Source organism: Lissotriton helveticus, chromosome 7 (assembly GCF_964261635.1).
Source record: "Lissotriton helveticus chromosome 7, aLisHel1.1, whole genome shotgun sequence".
Lineage (NCBI taxonomy): Eukaryota > Metazoa > Chordata > Amphibia > Caudata > Salamandridae > Lissotriton > Lissotriton helveticus.
The window spans coordinates 458,915,826-458,929,344 of record NC_136068.1 but is presented as its reverse complement, the minus strand read 5'-3'; the positions used below and the strand labels follow the sequence as shown (position 1 = coordinate 458,929,344).

The 13,519-nt window shown below is 51.5% G+C and overlaps 1 protein-coding gene across 3 annotated transcripts in view; it reads left to right on the top strand.

Moving 5' to 3' along the window:
* Positions 1-8,243: 8,243 nt before the first annotated feature.
* The window catches only part of TAOK2 (TAO kinase 2), a 934,333-nt gene continuing 929,057 nt past the window's right edge, over positions 8,244-13,519 (top strand). For 2 of the 3 annotated variants that reach the window (XM_078652408.1, XM_078652406.1), the window contains exon 1: positions 8,244-8,448. The gene's annotated coding sequence lies outside the window, so the exon portion shown is untranslated. The remainder of the gene's footprint in view (positions 8,449-13,519) is intronic. The other variant, XM_078652407.1, reaches the window with a different exon arrangement.

Genomic DNA, 13,519 nt, shown 5'->3' with positions numbered 1-13,519 from the left:
CAGGACCCAAAAAGGCAAGGATGCCTACAGAGGACATAACAACAAAGGCAATAATGGGGGAGGAATCACAGGCAGCAGCAATCTTGCGGGCGTTTGCGCCAAATAGGCATTTGGGAGAGGACAAAGACACCTCAAGTAAAGAAGGAGCAGTAACAACAGAAACTGGTTGCTTAGGTGAGTTGTCGGAAATAATTTAAAAAGTTGTCACTAATTGGCATGAGCGCAGGGACAAAATGAATGGGGAAGTGGTTGTGGTTGGGGAGGGGAGCACGGCAGGCAGAGCAGGGGATGGGTCCCCAACACAAGCCTGGGAGGGGGGAGTAGGGAACATGGGGGCGAAGGGGGGGTGGGAAAGAAGGAGCCGGCTCAGTCTGTTAAAAGTAGCACCATTACCCTGGGAAAAGGTGCCGTGTCAAATGCATCCCAAGATAGCGACGAAAAAACCACACCTTCCAATAAGGTAGGGTTATGGGGGCCGAACGGGTCACGGTCAGAAGCATGGCATATCCCACTGGAGGTTATGGAGAAAGTTTGGAAGAGGGAATTCATTGATATTTTCACTCTATTGGAGCATGTGCGCAGGGGGGTAGACACATTACGGGTATCTGGGCCCAGCAGAGAAAGCAAGGATAGGAAGAGGATCAGGCCCGAGGAGAATATTAACAACTGTTTGGACGCTTTTGCAATATTGGCAGCCATAATGTTAGAGAAGTTCCCGGAGCAGGGTCCAGCATTGAGTAGATACAACCAAGCTATCTTGGACAGGTTCAGGTGCCATGGAGGCATGGGGTGGTTGCAATACAATCTGAACTTCAGACAACCCATGGAAGAGTCACCCTCGATGTCGTGGGATCAAAGAGAGGTGAAGGAATGGATGGAACAGATGGGGTCCAAAGCAGGTTATGGGTTAGGTGTAGTGGGGTCACAGCAGTGGACAGCACCAGCATCAGGGCAGGGTTGGCAGGCAAACAACACACAGGCACATTCCTTGGCGAATGCTCAATACGGATTGGGCCAACAAATAGTGACAAGCTTCCCACAGCATCAAGTGGGACAGGTGCAGGTTCAACATGGGATCACCTATGCGGGAAATGGAACAATGGAGGGGTCCCAGCATCCAGGTGCTGGAATGGGGCCCTGTCAACAGTCCCCCCTGGGTGGAGGGGGGCAGCAACATACGTGGACGGGTGCCATGCAGCCACAGGCAGGTGGAGGACAAACGCTGCAACAGCAACTGGGGTCAGTAGGATCACAGTTCACACAGGCGGGGCCTAACCAGCAGGCAGGCACGGGTTTTCCAATTTGCACCATGCAGCCTGGGGGGCAGCTACAACAGGGCAACAATGGGCTAGCAAATGGGCAATTCAACGGGGGCAGGAGCCCTCGATGGCAGTGGGGTTCCCAGCGGGCGTGGGGCAGTTAACAGCAGGGCAGCAAGGGGAACAAGGTCAGGGCGGTATGGTTACAACACAAAGTTCCCCAGCGTCAGTGCTAGGCCAGGGGCAGATCATGGGGAGGCACCAGCAGTCACTCCAGGAGCAGCAGCAGACATTTCGAGCGCCAAAGGTGGCGGACGGGTACAAGCAGCTGCTGCAGCGTAAACAGAGGGACAATACCTGTTGCCTGTTCAATGCAGGCAATTGCACCTGGGGGGTGCAATGCAGATTTCGGCATTGGTGCTCCCAGTGTAGCGGGGACCATCCCGCTTTGGCATGCGAAGCCCTCGTTAGAATTGCACCTGGCGCCACGTTCATGGGTCAGCCATAGACCGGGCTGGATAACAAAAGGCCCATCCCCAATAAACTTTGAATTGCTAGCAACACTTTTGAATGATTACCCGAAAGAAGAGGAGAGGGAACTACTTTTTTGGGGTTTCAAGGAAGGGTTTAAAATACCTTACTGTGGTCCTTTAGCAGGCAGGTCATCTAGAAACCTTCGCTCAGCAGAGGAACTCCCGAAATAGTTGCAGAGAAGATACAAAAGGAGTTGCAGCTAAGAAGGATAGCAGGCCCATTTGATAACATCCCTTTAAGCAACTTTATTATTTCTCCGCTAGGTATTGTTCCAAAAAAGGAGGCAGGCAGATACCGAATGATCCACCAAGTCTCTTATCCCAGAGCCAGGATATTTGCCCAGTCTCCTATGCAACATTTGATGAAGTCATTGAGTTAGTCAGGCAGGCGGGGACAGGAGCCCTCATGGCAAAAGCTGATATAGAATCAGCTTTCAGGCTGTTACCAGTGCATCCCGACAGCTTTCATTTGCTGGGGTTCCAGTTCAGAGATAAGTTGTACTATGACATGTGTATGCCCATGGGTTGTTCCGTTTCTTGCGCTTATTTTGAGGCATTTAGTTCCTTTTTGGAGTGGGCAACGAACAAGGTCCAGCCGGTGGGCGGCAAGCTTCATTATCTGGATGACTTCTTGTTTGTAGGCAAGGCTAATTCCCCCGAGTGTGCCCAGGCATTGGCAGCCTTCACGGTCGTGTCGCAGGGCTTGGGAGTTCCATTGGCAGCAGAAAAAACAGAAGGCCCCACAACTAAGTTAACTTTTTTGGGGATAGAGTTGGACTCAGAGGAAGGGGAGTCACGCCTCCCGGTGGAGAAAGTACAGGACTTTGCAGCAGCTATTAAAAAGGTATTGGCGAAAGAGAAGGCAACTTTAAAAGACATCCAGGAGTTGATGGGCAAGCTCAATTTTGCATCCAGGGTCATTCAGGTGGGGAGAGTTTTTTCTAGAAGGCTGGCAGGGGCTACGGCAGGCATAACTCAGAAACATCACTTTGTCAGGTTGACGAAGGGGCTGAAGCAAGACCTGCAGATGTGGTTGTCTTTTCTCCAAGGGTTTAATGGGGTTAGAATATGGCCGTCACTATGGACAGCTGAAGATAGGGTGCAACTGTACACAGATGCCTCCAGGCAAGGGGGTTTTGGTGCATTATTGGGTTCTGCGTGGTGTGCCAAAGAGTGGCCACCTGCCTGGCGACGAGGTGGCCTCACCAACAATATCACAGCGATAGAACTCTTTCCTATTCTGGTGACCTTGTCAATATGGTCGGACACCTTGGCTAACAAGAGTTTGGTCATCCGGTCCGACAACATGGCAGCCGTCCATGCAATAAATAATCAGGCGGCGGCGTGTCCCATAGTATTAGGCTTATTAAGGCATTTAATGAGTAGGTGTCTCCAGTATAATATCCAGATAACAGCCAAGCATGTGCCAGGGGTTCAGAACAAGGCAGCTGATGCTCTTTCTCGCTTGCAGTGGGAAAGATTCCGGGCAGAATGGCCAGAGGCGCAGCAGGAAATGACGCCCTTCAAAGAGGAATATTGGAGACTGATGCATTAGAAGGTCTACTACAGAATATGGCTGAGGCGGCGCTAGCGGTGGGGACAAGGCACCGGTATCGTCGTTGTGTGGACACTTTTCGGAACTTTACCGCGGATGATTCCGAGCTTCCAAACAATGTTCAGCAACTGGGGATGCGGGTCAAACAGTTTGTGGTGTGGGCCAGAGGAGCCGGCAAGTCTAGGTCATGGGTGGGAGTGCACTTAGCAGCAATAGCATTCCATTCACAACTGAAGGGTTTTGATGATCCTACTAAAGGTTTTGTTCTTAGGGCAGCCTTGAAAGGGTGTGCAAAAGAGGAAGGGAAAAAGCAGGACCACAGGTCCCCAATTGATTTTAAAACACTAAAGATTCTAGTGGACCATCTCCCTTTGGTGTGCTACTCGGAGTTTGAAAATACGCTGTTTAGAGTAACATTTTCCCTGGCCTTCTTCGGGGCATTTTGCATTAGCGAACTGGTAGCCAGGGCGAAAGGGGATAAAAGCAGCAGGGCCTTGTTGGTGAAGGACATATCACTGGGCACACAGCAGGTATCCCTACGGGTGCGGCACTCTAAGACAGATCAAGTGGGAAGGGGACATTGGCGACAACTACCTTCTCACACACAAAGATGGGTCCTCGGTAACAGTGTATCAGTTTAAAAGGGTGTTAGCAGCAACGGTACATATAGCTGGGCTCCAAGGGTGTCATTACACTACACATTCCTTCCGCATTGGGGCAGCCACCACAGCCTTCCAGGAGGGCATGTCGGCAAATGCAATAAAACAAATAGGAAGATGGCAATCAGACAGGTTTCGGGTGTACATTCGCCCAAAATCCGACGGGTAGAGGATGGAAGAAGACATGGGTTGCGGCAATTCAGTTGAAGGGGTCTTGACTAAACTTATGTACAGCAATTTACACGTATAATAAAAGGCTGATGGAAGACTGATACCCTACATTTCTGTGCTTCTGTTCTACTCCACAGAATACAAAACAGTGTGGGTCATCGGGCACTCTTACGTGTCAATGGCCGCTAACAGAGCCCACAGCATTGGGTGGAATGCAACGTTCCCGTTTCAACGGACAAGGGTGCGATGGTTTGGAAAGCCAGGGTTGCACTGGAGAGAATTGGGGAGCGTCATTAAGGACTTCCGCACCTGTGCAAAGGACCCGAGTGTTTTAGTAATTCATCTAGGGGGAAATGACCTTCCAGTGATGGGGCGGGGGAACTCTTTCACATGTTAAAGAGGGATCTCACTAATTTAGCCAGCAGCATGGACACCACGGAAGTTGTATGGTCCGAAATAATTCCTAGAGGGATATGGGCTGGTGCGCACTCCCAAAACGGCATGGAGTTGTCAAGGAAGAGGCTAAATAGCCTCATGGCAAAATTTTTAAAAGGGGTAGGTTTAGGTAGCATCAGGCACACCCTGATTAACTTGCGGCAGCCGCACTATTACAGAGCAGATGGGGTGTACTTATCGGACACCGGAACAGATGTCCTGCTACGGAATATGCTAGCAGCATTGAATGCAAGGGGCTGTTGGTAGTTTGCAAGAATGGGGCCGCAGTAATGGCATGGGGGGCCCTCTCTGGCAGCGATAGCTCCCAGCGAGGCCTGGCGGTACTTACAAAGCGATTCAAGAGGAATACAAAAGCAGGTTGCGAAGAGGGCACAGACCGCAAACGGGGCAGTCAGGACCCAGGGGGGTCACTGGCAAGCTCCCCGAGCCCTCTGTGTTCAGGTGAACCAGAAGTAAACAATTAATTATGCAACAGAGGGCAGAGCTTGTGGCATGGAGGAAGTTGGGATACCGGTTACCGGGTCACCTCGCAGAGATGGGTGGGGGAACAGGAATTTAGGTTTGGCGGGCAGGAAGCACATCGGCTTGCCCAGGTAACAAAGAAGGTACACACCGGACGTGAAGAGGAACCGGGCGGGGTGGGAACAAACGCTTACCCGGAAGGAAATGTGTGGACACCGGAAGTGAAAGGTCACCCGGCAGGGTGGGAACCCGATGGTTACCCGGGAGTGAGTGGGCACTGGAAGCAAAAGGGCCGTCCGGTTGGGTTAAAGCAGATGCTTACCCAAGTAGTGCGTGGCAACCGGAGGTAAAAGGTTACCCGGTCGGGCTGGAAGCAGAAGCTTGCCCGGAGTGAAAGGAAAGGGTGCGTCCACAGATGATGGGTTACCTGGGCAAAGATAGCTGCACTGAATGTAGGGCACAGTGCAGAGCAAATGGGGGTTAAGGACGGTGATAGGTCACCTTGGCGAAGATAGCTGCACTGAATGTAGGGCACAGTGCAGAGTTGATGGGGTAAAGACACAGGCTCGCCAGACAAAAAATAATGGTGTGTAAAGGATCGCTTGTAAGTTGGAAATGCCTAATAAACTGCGGCCTCAATTCTTCCATAAAACAGAAACTTGTGTGTCTGAAGTTATTGGGATTCGGGTGGTGCGACCATGTGGGGGGTGCCTCTGCGGTGCCCCTTGGTTGGTTCAGCCCCCCACTCCCCATGGGGAGAGGGACAGTGGCTGGACCGGGGGTCTCAGTGGAGGCCTCCCCCGGGAAGCGGAGCCCGAGCACCAATAGAGGAGTGGCTGGAGATAAGGAAGGAGAAAGAACGGGCCCACCAGAGAATGGGGCTGGGCCAGCTCAGCTGTAAATCTAGGGTTAGGAATGTGGCAGGGGGTAGGGGTATTTAAAGGTGGGCACCGGGCACAAGGTCCTCTTTGTCCGGGGAATTGTGTCAGGAGAAGACCCGCCCACCCACCCGCGGAGGAACAAGATTTCAGGGGGGGGGGCTGGACAAGGTGGTTAGATTTGTCGCAGAGGCATAGTGGACTTGCAAGAGGTCCTTTGGTCAGAGGAAGGAAAAGTAGGGGGTACGTACAAAGCAATCCAAGAGGAATACAAAAGCAGGTTGCGAAGCGGGCACAGACCGCAAACGGGGCAGTCAGGACCCAGGGGGTCACTGGCAAGCTCCCCGAGCCCTCTGTGTTCAGGTGAACCGGAAGTAAACATTTAATTACGCAACAGAGGGCAGAGCCAGTGGCATGGAGGAAGTTGGGATACTGGTTACCGGGTCACCTCGCAGAGATGGGTGGGGAAACAGGAAATCAGGTTTGGTGGGCGGGAAGCACATCAGCTTGCCCAGGTAACAAAGAGGGTACACACCGGAAGTGAAGAGGAACCGGGCGGGGGTGGGAACAAACGCTTACCCAGAAGGAACTGCGTGGACACCGGAAGTGGAAGGTCACCCGACCGGGTGGGAACCCGATGGTTACCCGGGAGTGAGTGGGCACCGGAAGCAAAAGGGCCGTCCGGTTGGGTTAAAGCAGACGCTTACCCAAGTAGTGCATGGCAACCGGAGGTAAAAGGTTACCCGGTCGGGCTGGAAGCAGAAGCTTGCCCGGAGTGAAAGGAAAGGGTGCGTCCACAGATGGGTTACCTGGGCAAAGATAGCTGTACTGAATGTAGGGCACAGTGCAGAGCAAATGGGGGTTAAGGACGGTGATAGGTCACCTTGGTGAAGATAGCTGCACTGGATGTAGGGCACAGTGCAGAGCAAATGGGGGTTAAGGACGGTGATAGGTCACCTTGGCGAAGATAGCTGCACTGGATGTAGGGCACAGTGCAGAGTTGATGGGGTAAGGACACAGGCTCGCCAGACAAAAAATAATAGTGTGTAAAGGATCGCTTGTAAGTTGGAAATGCCTAATAAACTGCGGCCTCAATTCTTCCATAAAACAGAAACTTGTGTGGTCTGAAGTTATTGGGATTCGGGTGGTGCGACCATGTGGGGGGTGCCTCTGCTGAGTAGTTTGTCTCTGTTGTAACATAGTTGGTAAAACTCGCCGGCGGCTAATTGGGCACACCTTCGGGACACTGACGGGCTTGCCTTAGGCGCGCCCGCTGTGCGCATCTGTTTGCATCCAAATATATAGGCAAGGCAAACTAGACCGCTAACGCAGCAGAGGAAGTGAAAACTGCAAAGGTGAAAGTGAGGCGCCCGATAGTAAAAGACCAGCCTCCGCACAATAAGCGTTTCAGACGTAGGCAGTCCAGGACTGTTGGAAAAGTGCAAGGAAAGCGGAGTATGTTACAGTCTAAAAAATACAAGAAAATCGTAGTATTAAAATCTATGTTGCTGGGTAAAGACACTTGGTCCTACCGCTATCGGCTGCGCGTGTCCGTTTGCATCGGAACTATATAGGCAGAGCAAACTGGACCGCTAATGCAGCAAAGGAAGCAGAAACTGCGAGGGCGGAAGTGAGGCCCCGATAGTGGAAGACCAGCCCTTCGGCTTTTCAGCCGCGGCTGACCAGGACTGTCAGAAAGTGCAAGGAAAGCGGAGTATCAGGAGGGTTAGAGCAGCGAATAAAGTGCAAGTGCAAATAAGTAAAAATACCAAAAGAGCTTTAAAATACACAAAATGTTAGTCTAAAAAATACAAGTACATCGTAGTATTAAAATGTATGTTGCAGTTGCTGGGTAAAGACACTCGGTCCTACCGCTATGGGCTCCATTCTGTTTTAATAAAGTGAAGAAAGTTATGCATTAGCCTTGCTCCGAGTCCTTAATAGAACTGACACGTTCCTTCCCAATAGGTAGGAAATGTAACAACATTTCCATGAATGGAGCATTAAATGAAACTGAAAATCGTCCCGCAAACTTAAAGACGTCCGTCCTATATTTACATCTATACAGGGAAGGGGCAGGCGTTCATAGCTTATCGCATAGGAGGAAACAAAACCTATGAGTGCCCTGGAAAATGACATGCCATTGGATTGGTTGTGAACTCTTTGATGAACGATTGGCTAGGGAAGTTCATATCACGTGTTTATTGGGTACGGCCTCTAGGATACTGTGTACCGCTGTTTAGAATTGGCTCAGCGAAACCTCTCCCATTGTTCATTGGCTGAGGCGGCCTCGGAGGCTGCACGTGCTCCTGTCAGAGTCTCCCGGCTGCCTGTCCCGCCTCCCGTCGGTCGAGGAACTCCCTGATTTTTTAACACGAAGATATTGCCTGTCCCTCTCCCTCTAAACGTCTCGGTTTCCTAGCCTAAAGTAGCCGAAGGACCTCTGACACATCTGAACAGCACCGGTGTTCGTGAGTACGTTCTGCAAAAATAACCATAATTTGACTAGACTCCACCCCGTAGCAGCGTCTGTGGCTCCATCCTCTGGCCAGAGCCATCCGGTGTCTACTTGCGTCACGAACGCGTCATTTTCTGCGGGCCCCCTCTGTCCCATCCTCCCGAGTACCGCGGCTCCGCGCCCGGGCCCAGGCACCACCCTATGCCGCTGCAGGAAATTGCTTCTGGTTTGTGCACGGCTCAAGCCGGCTTCCGCGGCTTGCGAGCTATCGCGCGCATCTGCAACCCACCTCGGCCCTCCGTCGCTGTCCGGGGCCCCAACAAGGGCTGTGAGTGTGATTTGCAAGGCTTCACTCCCACTATACCAATTGTCTCACAGGACTAATGGAGCACTTCACAGCTCAGTTTTGAATGCAGGCGCTAGAGTGCAGATGTTGTCTACTTGGGCTGTTTAACATTCCTTTGTTTAAACTACTCTTATGTTTTGACCACTGAAGTATCAGTCTTGGCATAAGGCAATCTTGGCAAGTATTTTAAAACGTGTAACATGTGTAGGGGCTTTTAATTGCGTGCATTGGGAATGTACTCCTCTGTAGATATTTGTCTTGTAGTCCAGCAAATTGCCAACGTTGGATATTTCTAAGATATACAGGAAATATGCGCGTGAAATGCTAATGTGCTTATACCAGTCTCTATTGATTATTTTCCCCAAATGGTATTACAATACAATGTATGCAACGCTTTTTTTTAAACAAGTGTATAACTTGTTAATTAAACATCAAACTTATCAACAACTGCGTGCTCGATTATTGGGAATGTCTTTCTGTTGCCGACCAGTGTGCGCTACATGCCCAGAAACCAAGGGGAGTCACACTCTTGATTTTAGAGGGAACATTTTTGGGGAGAGAGGTTTTTCCAGTGGGCTTTGTTTTAGCGGAAAGGTGGTGAAATTGTTGTAGACACCTGCAGCTCCTTGTGGTCGATCTTAACTTATTGTACTTATTTCTGTCATGTAATGAGTGATCATATTATTATTGCACTTACATAGTGGACTTTGACAAAGGTGTGATCTTGAAGCGCTGTCAAGTGTTTGAGACGTGCATTTGAATGTATATGTGAATGAAAAGGACGATTAGGTGTTATAGCCATTATGTAGGCCAAGTGTTATGTGTGGGTGTGTTCCCATTTCGTTAGACAGTGTATAATGTAAAGCAGACGTTAGTGTGTTATAGAAGAAATGTCCTGAGACCTTGTGAGGTAGGAGGAGGGAGTGCAGCATTAAAGACACATGAACTTGTGAGGAGGATTTCATGGGCTGAGAAGTGTGCAGTAATCAGTAACCCTGGGCGAAGTACTACGCTACGCTTGTGTAGTTTGCAAAGTTTGCACTACTTCGCACTACGCGAATTGCACGTACCAAAGTGCAAACATGCCTGGTGGTCATTTTGTGCTTGCTCGCGGTCCTCAACGCCAAGTTGGCGACCGCGAGCGAGCACATCTTTTTTCTCATTCGCGATCAGCAACATCAAGTTGCCAATCGCGAGTGTGGAAAATAATCCTCCCAGCAAGATTCTCAACGGGGGGAGGTTAGGTTTCTCATTGCGAGTGGTCACGTATGCTCGCGATGAGAAACTACCAGTCCGCGTTGAGTAAGTTGCAGCTCAATCAGAAATCTACTAGAGCGGCAGAAAACGACCGCTTGCACTGTGCAAGATGCGGTTTGCACTGATTGCACAGTGCGGACAAGCATCCGGCACTGTGCAAACAGCATTTTGCACAGTGCACTACGCAGTTCGCGTAGCGCTTCTACGCGAACTACGCCCAGGGTTAGTAATCCGCAGGTACGTTGGCGAGGTAGTACACTTTCTCTGCTTTGTTACTGAGATTTTTATAATGCAGTATTTGCTTTAGTATGGCTTCTTAGCACTATCAGAGTTTGGGTACCTTCACTCACCTGCTTTGTGGATTTCGTACAAACCAGAGTGTTTTCTAGTCGAGTTGTACCATCAGTAGCATAATTTGGTTAATGCTTCTGTGTATATATTTGGTGATGTGTGTTGTAGTGATTATCATACGGTTGGTATCATTGGACGTGTTTACCAGTTTGGGAAGTGCCATCTGCGAGAGAGATGTGTATTGCACAGCTTGAAGTATGTGTCTGGGGTAATTGAGAGTATGTTGTCTTGTTGGGGGGAGGCAGGGGGGTTACAGTATCCATTTCAAACCTGACTAGCTGTTGTTGTTTGGATTGGTGCTGGTTTAATGCTTTCCCATAGCGCTGTATTTTGTTTAAAGAAGAGCAGAGTGCTGGTGGCGAACAGCCGAAAATGGCGGACGTGTGAGCAAGGAGCTCTGCGCCGGCCCTTCAATTATCCGGCACATAGAGAGGCGTGGTTCAGCCCGGGCAGCCTAAAATGGTGGGCTAGCTGCTGTGAGCTGGGGCAGCGGTGCCTGCTGCGTGCTGGGCTTGTGGCTTTGCCTTCTGCTGGGGTGATGCCTGGCGGATCGTCTGTGCCCGGAACCCCGGGCTCGAGTGCTGAGACTGGTTTGGGGCTGACCCGTTGCAAACGCAGTGTAGCTGCAGAGCCCGGAAGTGCAGTGGAGGTCGCGCCCGGACGGTGGGCTTTGGGCACTGTCCTTGTGCAGAAAGGGAGCCATCGTGTCCAGAAGATTGCGAGGCCCATTCAAGTGGTGGTGACGCAGCCATGACGAGGCGTGGAGCACAGGCAGAATCCGGGCAGCAGAAGTGCCGCGTAATATGGTGGCAGGGAGTGCGGCCGCGAGTGGACTGGTGTTTCCAGCCGTGACGAGACCGCTACCCCTGCTGACCCCAGAAACGCGACAGCAAAACAGCTGGGATCGAAGGTCCAGCTGAGGGAGGTGCATCCTGTGGACTGGCATGAAAGGCCCCAGCGGAGTGTGGTGTAGCGGGGACCCAGGTGGCGGTAGAGCAGCGAGAGGCAATGTGGAGTGTGTGACCGGGCCTGGGGTCTTATGCCCCCAGTTGGGACGGACTTCCTTGCTGCCCACTGAGGGAAGATCGAACAAAAGAACAGACAGGAGCGAAAGTGCAGCCGGGCATGGTGCGGCCTACTGACCAGCGAGTGCATTCCGGTGTAATGTAGGCCAACAGACTGGATGGGAAGGCGATGGTCTGTTGCTGACATCCCAGCAAAGGGTAGATCCCTGCTTCATGACCAACATATGGGCTTTGGAGAGGTGAGGGCGCGCGACTAGAGGGAGTGCTGTTAGCCCCTCTTACTGGCTGAATCCCCTCAGTGTGGTGGGGATGCCCTAGATCCTTGGGCAGGGAGGTGGAAACCCCCCAGCGGAGTGAGGACACTGGACGGAATTGAGGCTGCTTGACTGCTAAGAAATAGGAGAAATGCACTGGTGAAATAGGGAGAGGGAGTAGGGGCCCTATTTAGCAATCCGGACTGGCCCGGTGCATAGCATATGGTACAGAGCTGAACTGATGTTATTAGAGGGCCGGTGATTGATTTGGGTCTAGGGATCTACGTTGCTTTTGGAGCAGGACCCACTCCCCCCTTAACTTTTTGTACTTTGGGTGTGATCACCCCGCCCTCCCCATGCTTGCTGGAGAGTGAAGCCTGAGTGGAAAAGGGTGTGGGACTGAATATCTGAGGGAGCAATCTTCCCTGGAACTGTCTGGTGGCAGCGGGGTGCAGTACCTGGCTGGGACAACAGTGATGGGTAAGCCGCGGGGGAAGCATGCTGGGATACCCCGGACCATGAGGAAGAACAGCAGGAACAAGCTTGGGGTAGCCCTGAGCCTCCGTTACAATTGGATCCTATCCAGCAGCAGCTGTCTAAGATCCTCGAGGCCTTATCAGATACGAAGACCATGTTCCTTCAGGACGTCAGCACGGTATTGGTGGGCCTTGGACACTTTTGCGCAGAACATCAAAAAACTTAACCAAAGGTTAAAGGTGGTGGAGACCGGACTAGAGGAATTATCACCTGATCATAAGGCACTTTCACTACAGGTGGCGGAACTAACTGACAGCGTCCGGACCCTGGAACGGGGGGCAAAGGACGTGGAAGGACGTAGCCGCCACAACAATGTACAAATCCTTGGCCCGATGGAAGGGATTGAGAAGGGCAACATGGTAGCATACCTGGAGTGTGGCTCTGGGATTTAGTGGTTTTGGGGGCATTGATGCAGTTCTTCAACCTGGAAAGTAGGCACTGAGTGCCGGCCCGCCCGCGCCAGGCCGCCCCCGTGACTTGTGGTGGCCAGACTACTGCACTATAGGGACAGACACATTATTTTGCAGAAAGCTCGTACTGATGGCCCCTTTGTGGTGGATTATGCCAAAGTCTCTGTTTCCCGACTACATCCAACGGAAGCGTGCCTCATACATTGATGTCAACAAGGCGCTCAGAGATGAGGGCATTCAGTACTCTTTTGTTCCCAGCAAAGCTCCGTATTGTGGTAGATGGTCAGACCCACTTTTGTGAGGACCCCAAAATGGCCTGGGATTGGATTGAGGCTTACCACATTGAGAGCCCTGGGTCAGAACCAAAACCCCAACTATCAGCCAGAGGCTGCGGTCCCAAGAAACGCTCCCAGAGGCGATCTGAATTCATAGGGGCGAAGAAGCCGAACTCTTCGCAGACAGAGCGGGAAAGGGCGGCGCGCTGCAAGCAGCGGTGGACATTGCCTGGAAAATTGTCTCCCCGTCGGTGGAGGGATTGAGATCCATGAAGGGAACTGGGGGTTCAGAAACGGATTCCTCCGACAAGAATAGCCTGGAGCTCCTAGTGGTGACCCCGCACACTGCAGATGACATTATGTGACAGACACTGGCCAGCCTGGGTTGGTTGTAAGTTTGGGCCGGTGCATGGGGCACCGGAGATTGCCGAAATTTGTTTCATACTTTTGCTGCACATGCTAGAGCAGGCATCCTTGTGAAGCGACAAACCCCCCCGGAGGCCTTCACTGTGTTCGGTTTGGGTCTTCATTGTTTTATTCAATAGTGCACTTGGAGTTTGAGCATATGGCTGTTGCCAGGATGACCTGGGGAGTTGTTTTAAGTTGGGACTTCCCATGTTTGATTTGTTTTGT